Source organism: Epargyreus clarus, unplaced genomic scaffold (genome assembly GCF_041222505.1).
Source record: "Epargyreus clarus isolate Ecla_fem2 unplaced genomic scaffold, WU_Ecla_fem_2.2 ptg000023l, whole genome shotgun sequence".
Taxonomy (NCBI): domain Eukaryota; kingdom Metazoa; phylum Arthropoda; class Insecta; order Lepidoptera; family Hesperiidae; genus Epargyreus; species Epargyreus clarus.
In genome coordinates this window covers 7,890,499-7,907,987 of record NW_027332230.1, presented here as the reverse complement: position 1 = coordinate 7,907,987, position 17,489 = coordinate 7,890,499, and the positions used below count along the sequence as shown (strand labels likewise).

General features: G+C 33.4%; 1 long non-coding RNA gene across 1 annotated transcript; it reads left to right on the top strand.

The window, feature by feature from the left end:
• The first annotated feature begins 10,291 nt into the window (after positions 1 to 10,291).
• Positions 10,292 to 12,731, top strand: LOC140751912 (uncharacterized). The gene is made up of 3 exons (XR_012103399.1): positions 10,292 to 10,437; positions 11,960 to 12,016; positions 12,556 to 12,731. It is a non-coding gene; the product is annotated as an uncharacterized LOC140751912 (long non-coding RNA).
• Positions 12,732 to 17,489: the final 4,758 nt, after the last annotated feature.

Genomic DNA, 17,489 nt, shown 5'->3' with positions numbered 1-17,489 from the left:
TTTGTTGAGTGTGTTCAAGGGGAGTTGAGAATGGTTTAGATTCACAATTTAGTCCGTGGAAAAAGGATTTTTTTAATTAATTTTTAATTCGTAAGTAGTTATAAAATCGGAAAGTATCCATTTGATCAAGTGATGATCTTTAGCAAAGTTGTTGTCCAAGAGCCCACTAGGGTTTGGGAGTTGGTAAGACCAATTTTCAACAGATGGCACCACTGTCATTCCAATGCAGGTACAAATTTTCCGTTTTATGTATGTCATATTATTTCTTTAAAATGCGGGCGAAGCCGCGGGCACCACTAGTCTTATATATAAAATTCTCGTGTCACAATGTTAGTTACAGTACTCCTCCGAAACGGCTTTACCGATTTTCACCAAATATTATATGCATATTCAGTAGGTCTGAGAATCGACTACTATCTATTTTTCATACCCCTAAGTGATATGGGTTGTTCACCCTTAACATTTTTGATGTGAAACATCTATAGCCGCACGTAAAACCGATTTCTGGCGTGGCGACGCGTCGCCATGCGCATTAAACGAATTAAGTAGTCACGATTTCAAATAAATTCGTAAATTTTTGTATTTAATGAAAATAAATGTTTATTCAATAAATAGTCATCGTTATCTGGAAAAGAATCGTAATATTTTATTTTATCATTATGACATATTTAGTTCCTATCACAATATGTTCTTTTCTGCATATTACTTTTACAAAATAATGTCGATGTTTCACATCTGCCAGGCGTCCCGTGACGGCTCACATTTTTAATACGCTTTTATTAGCTTCAGACGTATGTATGTTAGTATGTAACGGAATCTTTGAACATGATTTTAACCCCCTTCAAAACGTCGGATTAACTTGAAATTTGGCATACTTATTAAGGACCGATGACAATTCAATATTTTAAACATTCTGACCCGTTATCCTGACTAGGATAATCAGGATCAGCGATTTTTGTTTTCCTGAGACCCGGAAGGTCTGCGTTAAGACCAATAAAGGAATCTACCAGGCGCGCCGATCACCTAACCTAACCTAACCTGACCTGACCAGACCTGACCTGACCTGATCTGACCTGACCTGACCTGACTTGACTTGACCTGACCTGACCTGACCTGACCTGACCTGACCTGACCTCAACTTCGACGCGTCCGTTGTTAATAGCATCATGAAGCGGTGTCTCATCATCCTTATTCATTCAGCACTTCAACATCTGCACCTTCCTTTAACAAGATTTCCACTATTTCATTGTTCCCATTTCTTGCTGCCAAATGTAAAGGCATATATGATTTCAGCTCATCGTCATAGTCACAACTTATATTATTAACTCGAGCTGTAAAATTAATTAAACTACTAACAGTTTTAAAATCTCTGCAGGCAGCAGCAACACAAAGAGAAGAAATTCTAGATTTTTTTTTGATATTAACATCATCATGCTGTAATATTAAATCGATGATTGGACGACGTCCTTTTGAAATGGCTAGATGTAAAGCAGTTGACCATTTTTCTCTTGAGTATTGCCATCAGCGCCTGTTTTTAAAAGATGCTCTATCATCCTTTTTCCGTGATTACTTTTATCCAAGATAGAGGACCTGGGATATGGTATAAATTATGAAAGAAAGCAGTTAGCATTGGCAATTCGGATGTCATTCAACAACTCCTCTGGGATTTTCACGTTAACAATAAAAATAAACACCAATGTAAAACACCACTTCATACAGCTGTGTTAAACAATGACCCAATATTCATTTTTGCACTGCTAAGCAAAGGTGCTGATGCTGATTCGAAAGATAAACTTGATAATACGCTACGTAATAATCGTTAAAATAATCGCTAAAATAATCACTAATAAATGAAAAATAAATAATAGTTAAAAAAAACTAAAAAATACGCTTTTATAAAAAATTCGACCAAAAAATGAAAAATAAACAATAGTTTAAAAACCTAAAAAAATACACTTTTTATAGAAAATCCAACTAAAAAATAGAAAATATTTTTTTTAAATTTGAATTAAGAATAGTGTAAATAAGATATAAATATTTTTTATTGTAAAAAAAGCGTGGGGTGCTTTTTAAGATATTATCAAAATCCTTCTACTCAATATCTATCAATAAAATATTTATAACTATTGACACCATGCACCCCACGCTTTTTTTACAATAAAAAATATTTATATCTTATTTACACTATTCTTAATTCAAATTTAAAAAAATATTTTCTATTTTTTAGTTGGATTTTCTATAAAAAGTGTATTTTTTTAGGTTTTTAAACTATTGTTTATTTTTCATTTTTTGGTCGATTTTTTTATAAAAGCGTATTTTTTAGTTTTTTTTAACTATTATTTATTTTTATTTATACGGCAACACAAGTTAGCCGGGTCAGCTAGTATTTTTTATAAGTTTAGACATGCGATTATGAGCGCAACCTCTACTAGGAACTCATAAGTAATAAAGAAACTCTTTAGTATAGAAGATCAGTTAATACATTTTTATACGATATTTCGATGAATAATGTGACGTTTACCGGTAACTGCCGTTCGTGGACATCGGTAATCAACTGCAAATAGAAAATGCGCTGTTGTTAAGGAATACTTGGAATCTAACGTATAAATGTGTGCCTTGCATACAAAATAATAAATGAGAACCATGTGTGGCTCCGCCGTACTTCAGATATAATAGGTCCTATTTTTTATAGATATGGGTATTTATATGTAATGAAACATTGTCTAGAGGTATGAAAATTGTTTCTTTATGTCTATGCAGAGTATCTACATTCTACATATACGAGTATTAGCTCATCCTAAAGATCTTGGGGACGAAACCACCAGACCGATTTTGAAAAATGAGAAGACATATTGGATTAATCTTTCCATTTTGAGAAGGTAAATCTTCGTTATTGATGATGTAGAAGTTTGGGAATTTGAGATAAAATCTCAAATCTTGATAGCGAAACAAATTCTATACTTATAGAGTTATGAAACGCTATTCCTTACATTTTAATATAGGGGTAACAGACGAGCATACAGTCTACCTGATGGTAAGAGGCAACTGCCGCCCATGGACGTCTGTAATTAACCCCAGATAGGATAACATATTCCTATCTGAGGTCAGCCACAGATGCGCCGCTACCCCTCAGAACTAACCTGGAACGCCACGGAAAAGTATTTATTTATTTCTATTGATATGTGTGGTATGGTTCGACCGGAAGCGTACCATCTCCATATCTGTTAATAATATTAAACATTTTTGTGTTTTGGAGCAAGAGAGGTCGGCTACTTTCTTAATTATGAGGCGATCATTTTACTCCTCAGATGTTGTAAACGCATCTGTGATCGACTTCAGGTAGAACCATTATTCTATTTGGAGGTGATTACAAGTGTACATGGTAGACAATGACCTCTTAACATCAGTTAACTGCGTGCTCGTATTGTAATTTAATCTTATAAAAAAAATCTTTATATTTATGTACAATGACTTTTAAATTTTGCAGTGCGGTAGGTACAATGTTCTTTGCAATGATGACTTGTTGACGGCTACTGTATTTTGTATTCATGGGTCATTCGTTTCATTAATTATTCCTGCCGTGTTTCCATTTATTTCTGAAATAATTTTTATTACGCATACTATCACCTCAGCGGATGTATGACTACATTTCTATTTTATTACGTCATTCTATCCCTAACATCACAATTATAATATTGTTAAAATGTATACTCAAATAGGCATAAGTTATTCTAAAATAAAAACGTATATAACTATTAAATAAAAATCAAACATTTTTTAATTAAATAAGGGTTCTTCATTGTTTTTAAATAACGTGATTTTTATCACCAAAGCGTAGAATATTAATTTTATTATTAATTTTTTACATATACGTATTCCATTGACATAATACGAGTATCGACATTTAACAAAAAGTATAGAAATTTTATATTATCATTAAATTTTTGTCACCGTCTCATTCAAAAATAATTAGTTTAAAAATATTTAATGTTTATTTATATTATTACAATCAAATATGGTATATGGACTATCAAAATTAATTTAAAATGTGACTGAAGATCTTCAGTCTTTTAACATGAATTTCACATGTTATACGTATGATTAGTATAAAGTGTGTTAAACTATATATATGCACACAACCTTTCGAGTGCCTGTCTACACATATCAAAAATCCACACAAACTTAGTTTTATGAACATACAATATAATTTTCATGTATCCAGATTTAGTTGTGGAATATCAAAGCGGATTTGTGTTTACATAACCGACTGGTACGTCAGTATGCAACGAACCGGATGGAGCTGTTTCTTGCTTCCTTTCTCAGCCATTCATAAAGTCATGTAGGTGAACAACGCAGGATAAACCCACTTTTATGCTTCGACTTTGAGATGTTTCACAATGGGATGGTTTCACCTTTATCCATTTACTGTTTGTTTTCATTATTTTAGTGTAAGTATCTTATATTAAAGATGCCATATTTTTAAGTTTTTGTTCCTTTTTACATCATAATTAATAAATAGGCATTAATGTCCAGTTTCAATAATCTAAAAAACCTACTTTTATTATATTACTTTATCGAGCAATATCAAGCTATTGTGTATCCATATCTTTTTCAGCTATTAAAATAACAATTGGGTAAGTACTCCGATCGTGGATAAGTTGTAACTGCAGCCCATAGATTAGTAAATATTACTCACTCCTAACAAGAAAATGTACCCAGTTTTGAGAATTGAAGTTGCGTAAAAAATTTTTGCCACGTCTCCGTGCTAAAATATCCCTAAAATATTTGAAATAATTATTTATCTATTACGTAAATTACGCGCTGTTAGTTATTTATTCGTAATTTTTCTCTAAAAATGTTTTTATTTTTCAAGAATTCAAAAAAAGAACTTACTAATAAGCCGTTTGTGGCTTCATTCAATTTCAAGGCGGCGATGTATCTTTACTAATCTATGCTGCAGCCCAAAATAACAATAACACGTACTGGATAGTAAACTGAAATACATCAGCTCTATATTACTTCTTAAGATCAATACTTGATGGAGAAATCTACTTATGTATTTATAACATTTATTATAACAATTCACAGAAACATACTGAAAATTTTCAACGTCTTCCACGTACAGCAATAACACACACTAGACACACGTACTAGCGCACGATTCTAATACCTCTTATGGCACTCAGAAAACAGAGTTTTCTTTTAGACGTTAACTTATCTTTTTATTTGCTCCGTACAGATTTGAGTGCTTTGAAATATTTTAGTTCGTATCGTCGACGCGATTCACTTTAACTTCTTAGTAGAATAGAATTGGTCTTGTAGGCAAAATATACATTTGGGAAAACTTGAATATATCAACTCATAAAAGATTAATAACCCAAAAATATGGTGATGTTTCCTATTTCTGCCTTATAACAGCAGTGTTAAGCGCTGTTGTGTTCTTCTGTGGTAAGTGAGATGTACTTTTCCGAGGCGTTCCAGCTTAGTCCTAAGGGTTAGCGGCGCATGACCGACCTCAGGTATGACTATAATCCTATGTGGGGTTGTTTTCAGATGTCCATGGGCGACCACTTACCATCAGGCGGACTGCATGCTCGTCTGCTAATTCTCTACATTATAAAAAAAAACTTTATTATACATGTCAAACTAGCCAGACTAGTTGTCTGGCTAGTTTGACATGTATAATAAAGTTCAGGTAATCAGGTACATAATTAGTAATCAGGTACATCTTAGATGCACATCCGACTCATAAAATTCTTCAGTTTGAAAGTGGCGCTATTGTAAGATTCCGGAGGCACCACCGCCGCACTTATTTCTGCCCTATAATATCCGTGTTAAGAGCTGCTGTGTTTCGTTTTAAAGGGTGTGGGAGACATAGTTATGACAGGCGTTCCAACTTGATTACGAGTACTATTAAGAGTAGCGACACGTCTCTGATCAACCTCAGGTAGTCAATCTAATCTTATTTGGTTAATTACAGTTATTAACATACAGATGTAATGTGACAGATACATTCCTGTCTATGGGCAGCAGTTAGCAGTTAGTTATGTTATTATAGATAGTTATCTTATATATAAAATTCTCGTGTCACAATGTTAGTTACCATACACCTCCGAAACGGCTTTACCGATTTTCACCAAATTTTATATGCATATTCAGTAGGTCTGAGAATCGGCTACTATTTATTTTTCATACCCCTAAGTGATAAGGGTTTTTCACCCTTAACTTTTTTATTTATATGGCAACACGACGTTTGCCGGGTCAGCTAGTAAATTAATAATAATTAATTAATAGGTTTATTTAGTTATTAGTAAAAATCAGCTGACGTGTAATTAAACAAAGTAGAGTTATAAAATAGTCATAGTTACCGATTAAAATGACAGCGTATGAAGATTTTTTCTATGAGTAGGTAATAAAAGAAGATTGCGTTGTCCAACATAGTTGAAAAGCAACTGAATCAGATTCAATGCACGTCCAGAGTTAGCACGTCGGGCTCTTGCGTACTGTATTAGACTACGTAACTGCCTTCGGCGATTTTCCTTGATGACCTCTATAAAATTCAATATTAAATCCATTCGGACTTGGATGCATCTGTAGGTAGAAAACTTTGTGGGACAATTCACCGTAAACGCTGGAATAAGGTCACAATAGGCAGAATTTATCCGATCTATGATAGTTTACACGTTGACTTATCTATACCTATATAAGATCATCTTCTTAATTCTCAGAAGTTGCAACCTTTCAGTAATTGGCTTCAGGAACCTCTGTTCTACACAGAATTTTGTTTCGTCAAAGTTTGTACTTATTGCAGCCTCTGGAATAGAATATCGGCAAGCGATAGCCTGTACGTCTGAATGTTTAATTAAGAAATAGAGGAATCAAGTTGTGCTATTCCAGGGAACCGATCTGTTACTGAAGATATTTCGGGATATTCAAGATTTGCGAATCGTGGTCACACGAACCATGTCTATAGACGAAACTTTAGAGTCGCAAATTGATGGTACAACTAATAAAATAATCTTATAGTACAAGATATATATGAGCTGACGTACAAATGAAGTTATGATTGTAGCCCTCAAGAGTGGCACGGCAACCGTTGATTTATATAAAGTTGGTAACCTACAATACAGTACCCTTACCAGGAGTTTTTACGTTTCGACAAATATGACTGTTTTGGTATTTGTTTACGTATTGGCCCATACGATTTTCTAGTTCGGACACAATCCGCTAGGGGCGCTGATTGGAATTTGTATTACTAGAACTAAAGCTGAATAGAATATCGTGTCAACCAATGTTAAACCAAATGTTTACATAATTTGGAATTTTAAATTGAAGGTTATGGAAATAAAAACTTCCCACAATCCGCAATACATATTTAAGCTACTTGTGGAAGTGAGCTACGGTAGATAATTTAATTATGCATACCTGCCACACAGAGGTCACTTACGAAACATTCGCAACGTTTGTGTAAATTAACTGGAACTCATTACGTGAACCGTCCTGTCTACGCCCTATAATTTCAAGAACACTTAATTTCTCGCTGACCAAACAATGAATATTCATCACGCATTGAACGTAGACGGTCTTTGACTACCGAAATATTTTACCATCTCATTACTACATACTTTGTTATATGTTTGTTTTAAATTTGCTATGTTCGGACGATGTGAACGCCTTGTTTATTAAGGTTTGTAATAATTCGTCAAGTTTTCGTTATTATTATTTTAGATATTTACGGTATAGGTTAGTAAATATTTCTTTTTAAATTGAAATAGCAAAGGTTTAGTCGGACTATCAGCCTCCATAATAATAAGTATCCGCTTATCCATATCCATAATAATAAGTACCATTATTGACCAACTCCTTAGAACAGGTTCTAGTTGAAGCCAATAACAGATGAATTACCACTCCTAAGGACTAAAATGGTCGCCATTACGTAAGTAAACCAGCATCCACGTCTTTGAGCTGTTTCACTTCCCCTTCATGAACCATACTGACTACCACGTATTAGATGTCTACCTGACATTAAGTAAATCAATGAACACTCAGGTCGAAATATAAGATTGATCACAAATGAGAGGCTTTTTCCGACGACTTGCTACGCTAAGGAACCAACTATGTACGTTAACAAAAGTGTTTAATATCAAATATTTGTGTCGTTTCCAATCGAGCACAGAATAAAATAAAATATAAACATTAACTATTAACAGGAAAGTCCTGTTATACGTAAAAAGATTATAATATCTCTACTCAAAATTGTCAATTTAAAAAGAAATATAGCAAGCATTTTTCATTTAAAAACGTTGATGGTATCACTGTTTCACGTTTATTAAACTTTAATAAAGATTTTTTATGGCAACATTTTTTATTTATATTACTTTCAGGCTACTATAAAAGATTAACATCTGGTTAATCTTTGCTCTCTGATAAAGGCAAATAAATTGTTCGATTTCAGACAAATATAATTATTATTTCATAAATTATCTTTTATTTTTCACTTTCACTTTCTTTGAAATGAAATATTAGTATTAAATATGCTTAATATTTGACTAGGTATAACATTAAGAGAATTACAATACCAACTTAAACGTATTCTTACATGTTAACCCTGACAAGAGAAAATATCTGAAGGTGGTAGAACCCTTTGTGGTTCGACTCCGGCGGCACCACCGCCACACCTATTTCTACCTAATAACAGCAGTGTTAGGCGCTGCTGTGTTCCGGTTTGAAGGGTGTGGTAAGGGAGACAGACTTTTCCTAGGCGTTCCAGCTTAGTCCTCAGGGGTAGCAGCGCATCTGTGGCCGACCTCAGGTAGGAATATCTAATCCTATCTGGGGTTGATTACAGATGTCCATGGGCGGCAGTAGCCACTTATCATCAGGTGGACTGCATGCTCGTCTGCTACTTTTATATTATAAAAAAAAATCCTATTCCGGTATCGAATGCCATTTTATAAAGTGTTTTTTTTTTTATGATAATCATGAAGTACCTGCAATGCCAATCTACGTTCCCACTGTTGGAAAATGTCTCCTCTAGAGTGATTTTAGGCTATATTGCATCACGCTGACCGACTGTTATACCTTTGAGAACCTGTCTTGGATTCGAACCTCGGACCCTCAAATTAAAAGACCAAATTATAAACAACTAGGCTACTCTTTATATAAGTAACTGCATGCATGTAATACGCTTTAAATACAAAGTCACCAGCTACAGCGAAAGCCTAACACAAACGCCTTTGACACTATAGCATTATGCTCATGTTACGGCCATTATACAAATGCATTAAGACGTTGAAACAAGAAGCACATGAAAAGGATGCGGTTCCGTTTATCCGAAACTAGCTGTATATATTACGTAAATGTCGCTCAGGAGTAGTTTTACTTACTACATTAGAAGTTGCACCTAATTGGATTTCTAGTTACCTTTTCAGTCACTTAGATTCAATGAGTTTGTGAGCTCTGTGAACTTCAATCTAATGTTAATCCAATATATACTCAGTGTGGTAGATAGGGTAGATCTCAGAGGGCCAACGTATGGGGGTCCATTTTGCTGATCAGGAGGGCGCAAAAATTCTAATCTGTATTATTATTTTAAATTATAAAATAAATACCAAACATATTATGTAAAATAACGGGGTTTTTACGGAACATCCGTAAAAAACCCGTTATTAACGTGTAATGGGAAGTTGTATAAAGTTAATATTTAAATAAATAACCTACATAGTTTGTTTTTAAATTATGCTTTAACAAAAAAATTCATGAAGTTTATTTGTACCATTTCGTATAATGCATATAATAACGCAAAGTGGACAAACAAAGGACCTAAGGTAGATAGAAATTAATTGATGATATTAAATATAATTAGGTTTTTTTGCGCTTATGCTATTAAAACCGAAGATATTTTTATTGAAGTCAGTAAAATATTACTTCTTATTTGTCTTTAACCGAATACCTGACTGCAATCCCAGTACCCACTGCTGAGCATAAGTATCTCCTCACAATTAAGAGAGGCATGTAGCCGAGATCCTAGCTAATTTACTATTGAATTACCGGATAACAGGCAACGCCAATTCAGACGTGCTTCAAATGACATAGACCGTATTAGTGGCGCCTGATACATACCTATTTCAGTAACATACTATCCATAATAGCCATCGCTTAATATCTATAGTTTAGGCACCTATACACAACAAAGACACTATCTGTAAAGTGAACAATGAATTGTTCCGGTGAATTACAGAACTCTATATAAAGTAAATGCCACGTGCAGGTCTCTAGTTGTTCAAAAGCATGGCAGAGTCTAAGGTGCTCTTTTTATTACTCTTTGTCTTATTAGTTAAGACATCACTGTGTCAAAATGCGACCGGAAATGCGACTACGACACCTGCGCCGACTACGACACCAGTGACGACAACTACACCCAAACCTCAGAAAGGAGTAAGCTAATAACATGATACACATATATAATACAATGTTATCGTAAATACCTATGTATGATATGAATTTCTATGAAATAGAAAATACATCTCATCATAACATAACATCGCCTCATGTTAAATGATAAAGGAGTTTTAGTTATTATTCATTAATTATACAATTACTTTTAACCGACTTTTGTATTGTACCTATGTGTTATGTATTATGTGTTGCAATTCGCACAATAAATAAGCATTCTTTTTTATTTCTATAATTTAATGATAGCTGTAGAGTTTTAGGTCGCTGGTTTCTAATCCGAAATATAATTTGGAACCCTTGTGCGCTAGAAACAATAGTGTAGGTGAATATATGTATAAATACCGTAGAACTGTGCGGTGCTCCCTTCGGCGACCGATCGACCGTGATGCACACACACTCGCGACTCCAAATAGGTCCCCAGGACCCCCGTAATAAATATAAATTATATTATACGTCCCGTGACGAAATCTGAATACCGACTGTTTGTACAATGTGTGTTATGACAGAAACGTCAACCTTTAAATTTTGAATTTACTCCTTTTATTTATAATCAGTATTTCGACCAGTTCTAAATACTGAACAATAGCTTTATACCACAAACCCTAGCATTGGTAACAACCCACGAACTTAAACTACCAAAAGATTCATCGCCTCTAAAAATGGATGGCATAGAATTGCTTAATGCTAGTCAATTATTCTGGACCGATTTATATTTAATAATGTTCGACTGATTCAACATTCTGACCGATGAACAATCTTCCGCGATTTCTACTAACTATTCATAACTGTATAGGCGTATAGTCCGCATAAAACTGCTAGTCCGCTCTGAATATAGAAATGAATCGCGTCGTCATAGCAAATTGTATGACTACACCTGCTCGCAACAACTTCAGAGCGGACTAGCAGTTTGGTACGGACTACGGACTATATGGGGCAGCATATTTAACACATTATATTTATAATCAATCCAGCATGCAAATTTTTATTGCGTGGTTTATGCAATTATTATATCCTATAGAATTCGTCGAATTCAGTCGTCGCTCCGGACGGCTCAAATTACTTGAATTAATAATATTGACATGTTGTTACAATTAAAACAGTAAAAATAAATTGAAAATTACATAACAAAACAAAAACATTTTAAATATACTTATTTTAATATTATAGGTTGTTAAAGTCAATCGACATTTAACATAAATTTCCATGCAAAAGCCCATTTAAATTGTAAAAACCTGTGATGTGCCTATCTATGATACCAGAAGCAACTATTGATAAATATAATGTTTTATTAAAGAATACTATTCTATTAGCTTAGGTATGTGTAGCGAAATATCCTCTACATGTCTTATACGTGCCTACATAATGATCTACTTAACACATTGCGCCCTACATACCGCTCTCCAATTCAATGCGATTATATAACCGTATTATTACTTATTTTATACCTACTTCTTATTAAAGCTAACTTTCAGTATAGTAAACAAGAGTTTTTCTTATTTTCCAGATTTGCGCTGAAATAATTGAAGATGTTATCGAAATAAAGAAAACTGTATTTAAGGACGTAAGTTATTTCCTTATACATAAGTATGCAAATAAACAACACAATGTGTCATGATAGAAGTAGAAATGGCACCACCCTTCCTGGTATGTTCACCTTATTTTATTTGACATTGAACTTACAAACGAGCATGCAGCCCACCGTAAGTAGTTACTGGCACTCATGGACAACCACAACCAACTCCATATAAAACATAAATTCTACTTGAACTCGTCACAAATACGTTGTTACTCTCGAGGACTAAGAAGCTCGTCCCCTTTTACCTAAGCCCAGGACTTGCTGGAAGTAGACGTGGGGGTAGTACCTTTCAGGTACCAAAAGGTTCTGCACAAGGTTTTGGCACCTTTAAAACCATTTTATCTCATTTTAACGTTTTACCATTGAATATGTTCGCCGATCATATATTATTATAGACAAATATTGGACTATTTTTTGTAGTTATGCTCACATACATACATACATAAAGACTATAATATAGGTACACTATAGGTACATATATCTCCACGAGAAAAAGTGTTTCAATCATTTTTATTTTATTTCAGTCGATAAAAGTAATAAGCGACTTCGTAAACTTCTTTATATAAACGGCAACGTAGATGAAGTTAAACAACTCGACATATTCGGCAGCTGCTGAATATGAGGTGACCTGACTTCAGATTCATTTGATCTGCTACTAATACCTAAAGTTGTTTTAGGAATAAAATATTATGTATACGGCCTTAATGTATTTCTATATACCTAAGTCTATCTAAGTAGGTATGTAGATACCATAAATCAATAGTTTGGAACTGGAAGTATTTCGAGATGTTTAAAGTAAGAAGAAAGTTGTCAATTAGATCCAGAGATTAGTAAAGATTACTCACTCCTAACAAGAAAATGTACCCAGTTTTGAGAATTGAAATAGTTGCGTAAAAAAGTTTTGCCACGTCTCCGTGCTAAAATGTCCCTAAAATATTTGAAATAATCATTTATTTATTATGTAAATTACGCAGTATTAGTTATTTATTCGCAAATTTTCTCTAAAAATGTTTTTATTTGTCAAGAATTTAAAAAAAGAACTTACTAATAATCCGTTTGTGGCTTCATTCATTTTCAAGGCGGCAAAGTATCTTTACTAATCTATGATTAGATCAAACATAGTGAGGAAAAGTGTCATCCATGGTTTATTACCAATTGGTACTTACCAAAGTTTTTCCGTAATATATTTCAAATATCTTTAAATCAGAGATCGTATAAGTAACGTGGAACGACAGTTTTTGTATCAATATCTTGACAATTGGCTCTAAAGCCTTATGTATTTATTAATATCTTTAGGTTAAAACAATGTTATGTATATTCAGTTTTAGGTGAGATAAACATGTGTATATTTTTATTAATAAAATAATTGTGGAGTGGTGCATGATTTTTTATTTTTAAATACACAATTTACAACATCCAAAATAATACCAACGACAACTTTTTTCTTTGACATATTTTCCCTTTGGATGCAAATGTACTTACTGTATCAACAAAATTTTATCTTTGGTCTCAAATAGTATTTGTCTGGAGTTTACTTAAATATAAATGTATTTAGGCATACACTTATGCCTCCGTACCGTATTTAGAAGTTAGACAAAGCAACGTATTCGTATCGCTTCTTGTTACAACAAAGTTACAATAGAAATAGCTCCATGGAAAAATCATTGCTACGGCCAAGAATAAAACAAACAATACAAGCGTCCTAGTTAACGGGCATTTAAAGAGCAAATTGTACGGAGTTATAACAGTAGTAAATATGGCAAGCGCAGTTCTAAAGCTATTCGTGTTTACGATGTTCATTGTGGCAGTTATGTGTGAAGGAAACGCCACAAGTGTAGCGCATGGCGTTCACAAGCCGGTGAGAGATACAAGACCAAGCGGAGTAAGTATTCGTGTTTTGTGCTTACGCTTCAGAGTGTACAGTAAGGTAAGTGGTAATATAGCCCATTCTGACTAACACAAACAACATTGCGTAAAGAAATCATTTTATATTATTATGACTTTGTGCCTCTAATAACATAATCCAACAAGCCACTTTTTAGTATTATTGCGTTTTTTGTGATATATTGATCGAAATAGGCAAATAGTTTTTGACGCAACATTGGGTGCTTCGTCATAACTACATGATTTATTGGAAACAGAGGCGTTATTGAAATTGAGGAATTCCTAGAAAAGATTTACTTTTCTTAACCTTTAACAAACGAAAAGAAGTTCACTGTAATAAAGGAAAGTAAAGACATTTTCTTTACGTTAAAGGGATAATATAATACCAGGATAATATTGAGTCGTTTTAAATATGAGTCGTTTTATATGCTCCAAGTATAACGTGTTTTAATGTCACATCATACAAGGTATACCTATTACCTAATAGTAATCATACTCGTACTCGACTCGTACCTGATATTAGAAATAATCTCGAATGAGCATAGCCTGAATGTTATTCATAAATAGTGGCACTGAAACATATTTATTTAAGAGCGAATTATATAAAGATAAGATTAAAACTACTTTGCAACAATCCGCTACAAATATGTATGATGGTATATATTTTAAACCATGCAGTATGTACCACCCTCCCTCTAACAAAGGATGCGTGCAGATGCAAAAAATTAAAAATATACGTACATATATATCACCACCAACACGTGTTTCGCTCCAAAACGGAGCATCATCAGGGTAAGTTGACTCTACGACGGTTAATCGTTACGTTCGATCTGATTGCGAAGTAGTTTTAATCTTAACTTAATAGCATGGATTTCCACAAAACCTGATACAATTAACTAAATATAAAGATTTTTTTTTCATAATATAAGTTACCTACTTAATAACATCTTTGCTTTCTATATATTATTTAAATTTAATTCATTACTTAATAACAACTTTACTATAAAAAATCATCATGTATTTTTGTAATTTTGTAATTTTCTTTTAAAACAACATTAGAGATTAAAAGGTACATTACATTAGGCTGAAATAATTCTGTCCGTATTTTACAGGTGCTCGCTAGTTTAGGAAGAATGTTTATTGATATTCCATTGGGATTTGTCGAGGCTTTCAAAGACGTAAGTTAATAAAGGTTACACAACACATAAGTTCATAAAACTTATATTTGTCTGTATTATTGATGTTTTTTGTATTGTTACAGGGTGCAGAATTAATAGAAAGTCTTGTAGCAACTGTTGTTCGAGGTATTTTTAGTTAAAAATATTCATTAAAGGAAATCAAATTGTATTTAATCCATAATAAAGTATCTACTATTATATATAGAAATAATATTATTATTTCGGTTTAATAATTTATTTTAATCACTGTCGCCTATTACTACTAATCAATCTAAACCAATTTTTTCTAACTACAGTTCAAACACAACTGACGAATTCAAGCTTTGGTAGAACTTAGGTTAAGATCGATAACAATTGACGGGCGTAGGTAAATAAAAACGTCTCAAACACGAATTAAACACTCTCACGATAATAAATAACCATACTTTGATACTCACATTATTGGTAGTAGGACATTTTGTGGTAAGACCCTTTGCGGTTCCACTCCGGACGTTTTTTTTTATATAATATAGGAGTAGCAGACGAGCATGCAGTTAACGTGATGGGAAGTGGCCACTGCCGCCCATGGACATCCCTGAGGACTAAGCTGGAAAGCCTCGGAAAAGTAAGTTTTCCTTAACACAAACCTCTTCAAAACAGAACACAGCAGCGCTTAATGTTGTTAGGCAGAAAAAAGTAGCAGTGGTGCCGTCAGAGTCGAACCACAAAGGGTTCTACCACCATGTAACCACCACCACCACGCCTATTTCAGCTCATTACCGCAGTGTTAAGCGCTACTGTGTTTCGCTTTGGAAGGCTTGGCTTATCCGTGGCTTCCAACTTGTCCTCAGAGGTAGCAACGCATACATGACCAACCGCAGGTAGGAATCTAATCTTCTGGCGTTGATTACAGATGGCCATAGACAGCAGAAACCACTTATCATCAGGTGGACGCTTATTTATTACTTCAATATTATTAAAAAAATGAATAGATACTCTTTATTATGCATTAACAGTCACATTTATCGACAATATACACTACAGTCAGAAAATACACTTAGATTTTTTTAAATTCGATGAAGGAGGAAGTATATAATATTTAGCTGTAGGTAATATTCACGGATTGATCCAAAATTTATTACAAAGGCAGAGTCGAGTATATAATAGTTAATATGTTTCCATGAAACGTTACATATGATATACGTACAGCAAATATATTATTTGTTATCCAAGCTTAAAGCTCGGATTTCATTATAATACAAATGGCTATGATTTTCCGAAGTATATAATTTAGTTATTACTGGCTTTATTAGTGATTGAAATCATGTAGCAACCAGTATTAATAGTATTCATTTTGTTCTCAGAAATGTGTAAAATATAATGATATTGTAAAGGTGATAGAACCCTCTGTGGTTCGTCTTCAGCGGCACCACCGCCACGTACATTTCTGCCTAAAAACAGCAGTACTAAGCGCTGCTGTGTTCTGTTTTGAAGAGGTATGTGTTAAGGGAAACATACTTTTCCGAGGCGTTCCAGCTTAGTCCATAGGGGAGGTGATGTAACGGTGGCAGACGTCAAGTAGGAATCTAGTGTTATTGGAGGTTGATTACAGATGTCCATGGGCGGCAGTGGCAATGCCATCAGTTGGAATGCATGCTCGTTTTAAAAAAAACCTGGTGCAGTTCAAGCACAATTAAACTTTGTGTAAAGTATTTAAGATTAGACATAACGTAGTGGGTAAAATAAGGAATGTACGTAGAAAGTAAATTCTAAACAATTTCGTAATATCACATTTATTAAATCCACCGATAGCTTCAAATGTTTTACTAAACGAATATATGTAATCTAACCAGATAATAGTCTGATTATGTAGACAATGAAACACTTATTAAAACACAGTACATGCTAGATACAAATAAATACAAACACTACAAATATCATACATTATACGTAATCATGTCGCATTGTATACAATATACATACATTATGAAATAATTTATTTCTATTTCATTGTTTTTCGCTTTTACAAAGAACTTATTATAAGCTGCTCAGTTTCATATGAGGGTACCTACTGTAATATAATATCTGAACAGACAAAACTTGGCCTAAACTTTAAATTAATAACTTAACATGCTGACTATTACTTATACGGAATTTTTCATATAACTTTCTATCTTTGGCCACAGAACCCTATTCCTGAGTTTTATTTATCGATGCAAAATAATACAATGATTTTATTTCTCTTAAAAAATAAAAATATTAACAAAAATATTTTTGTAATAAAAATAAAATTTCCGTGTGAAACATAAACCTATAGATATAAAAATAGTAACACTTTATAATATATTATACACGCTATTCTTGGTAACATAATAAAATATACCTTTTGTATATCTTATACTAGCTGACCCGGCAAA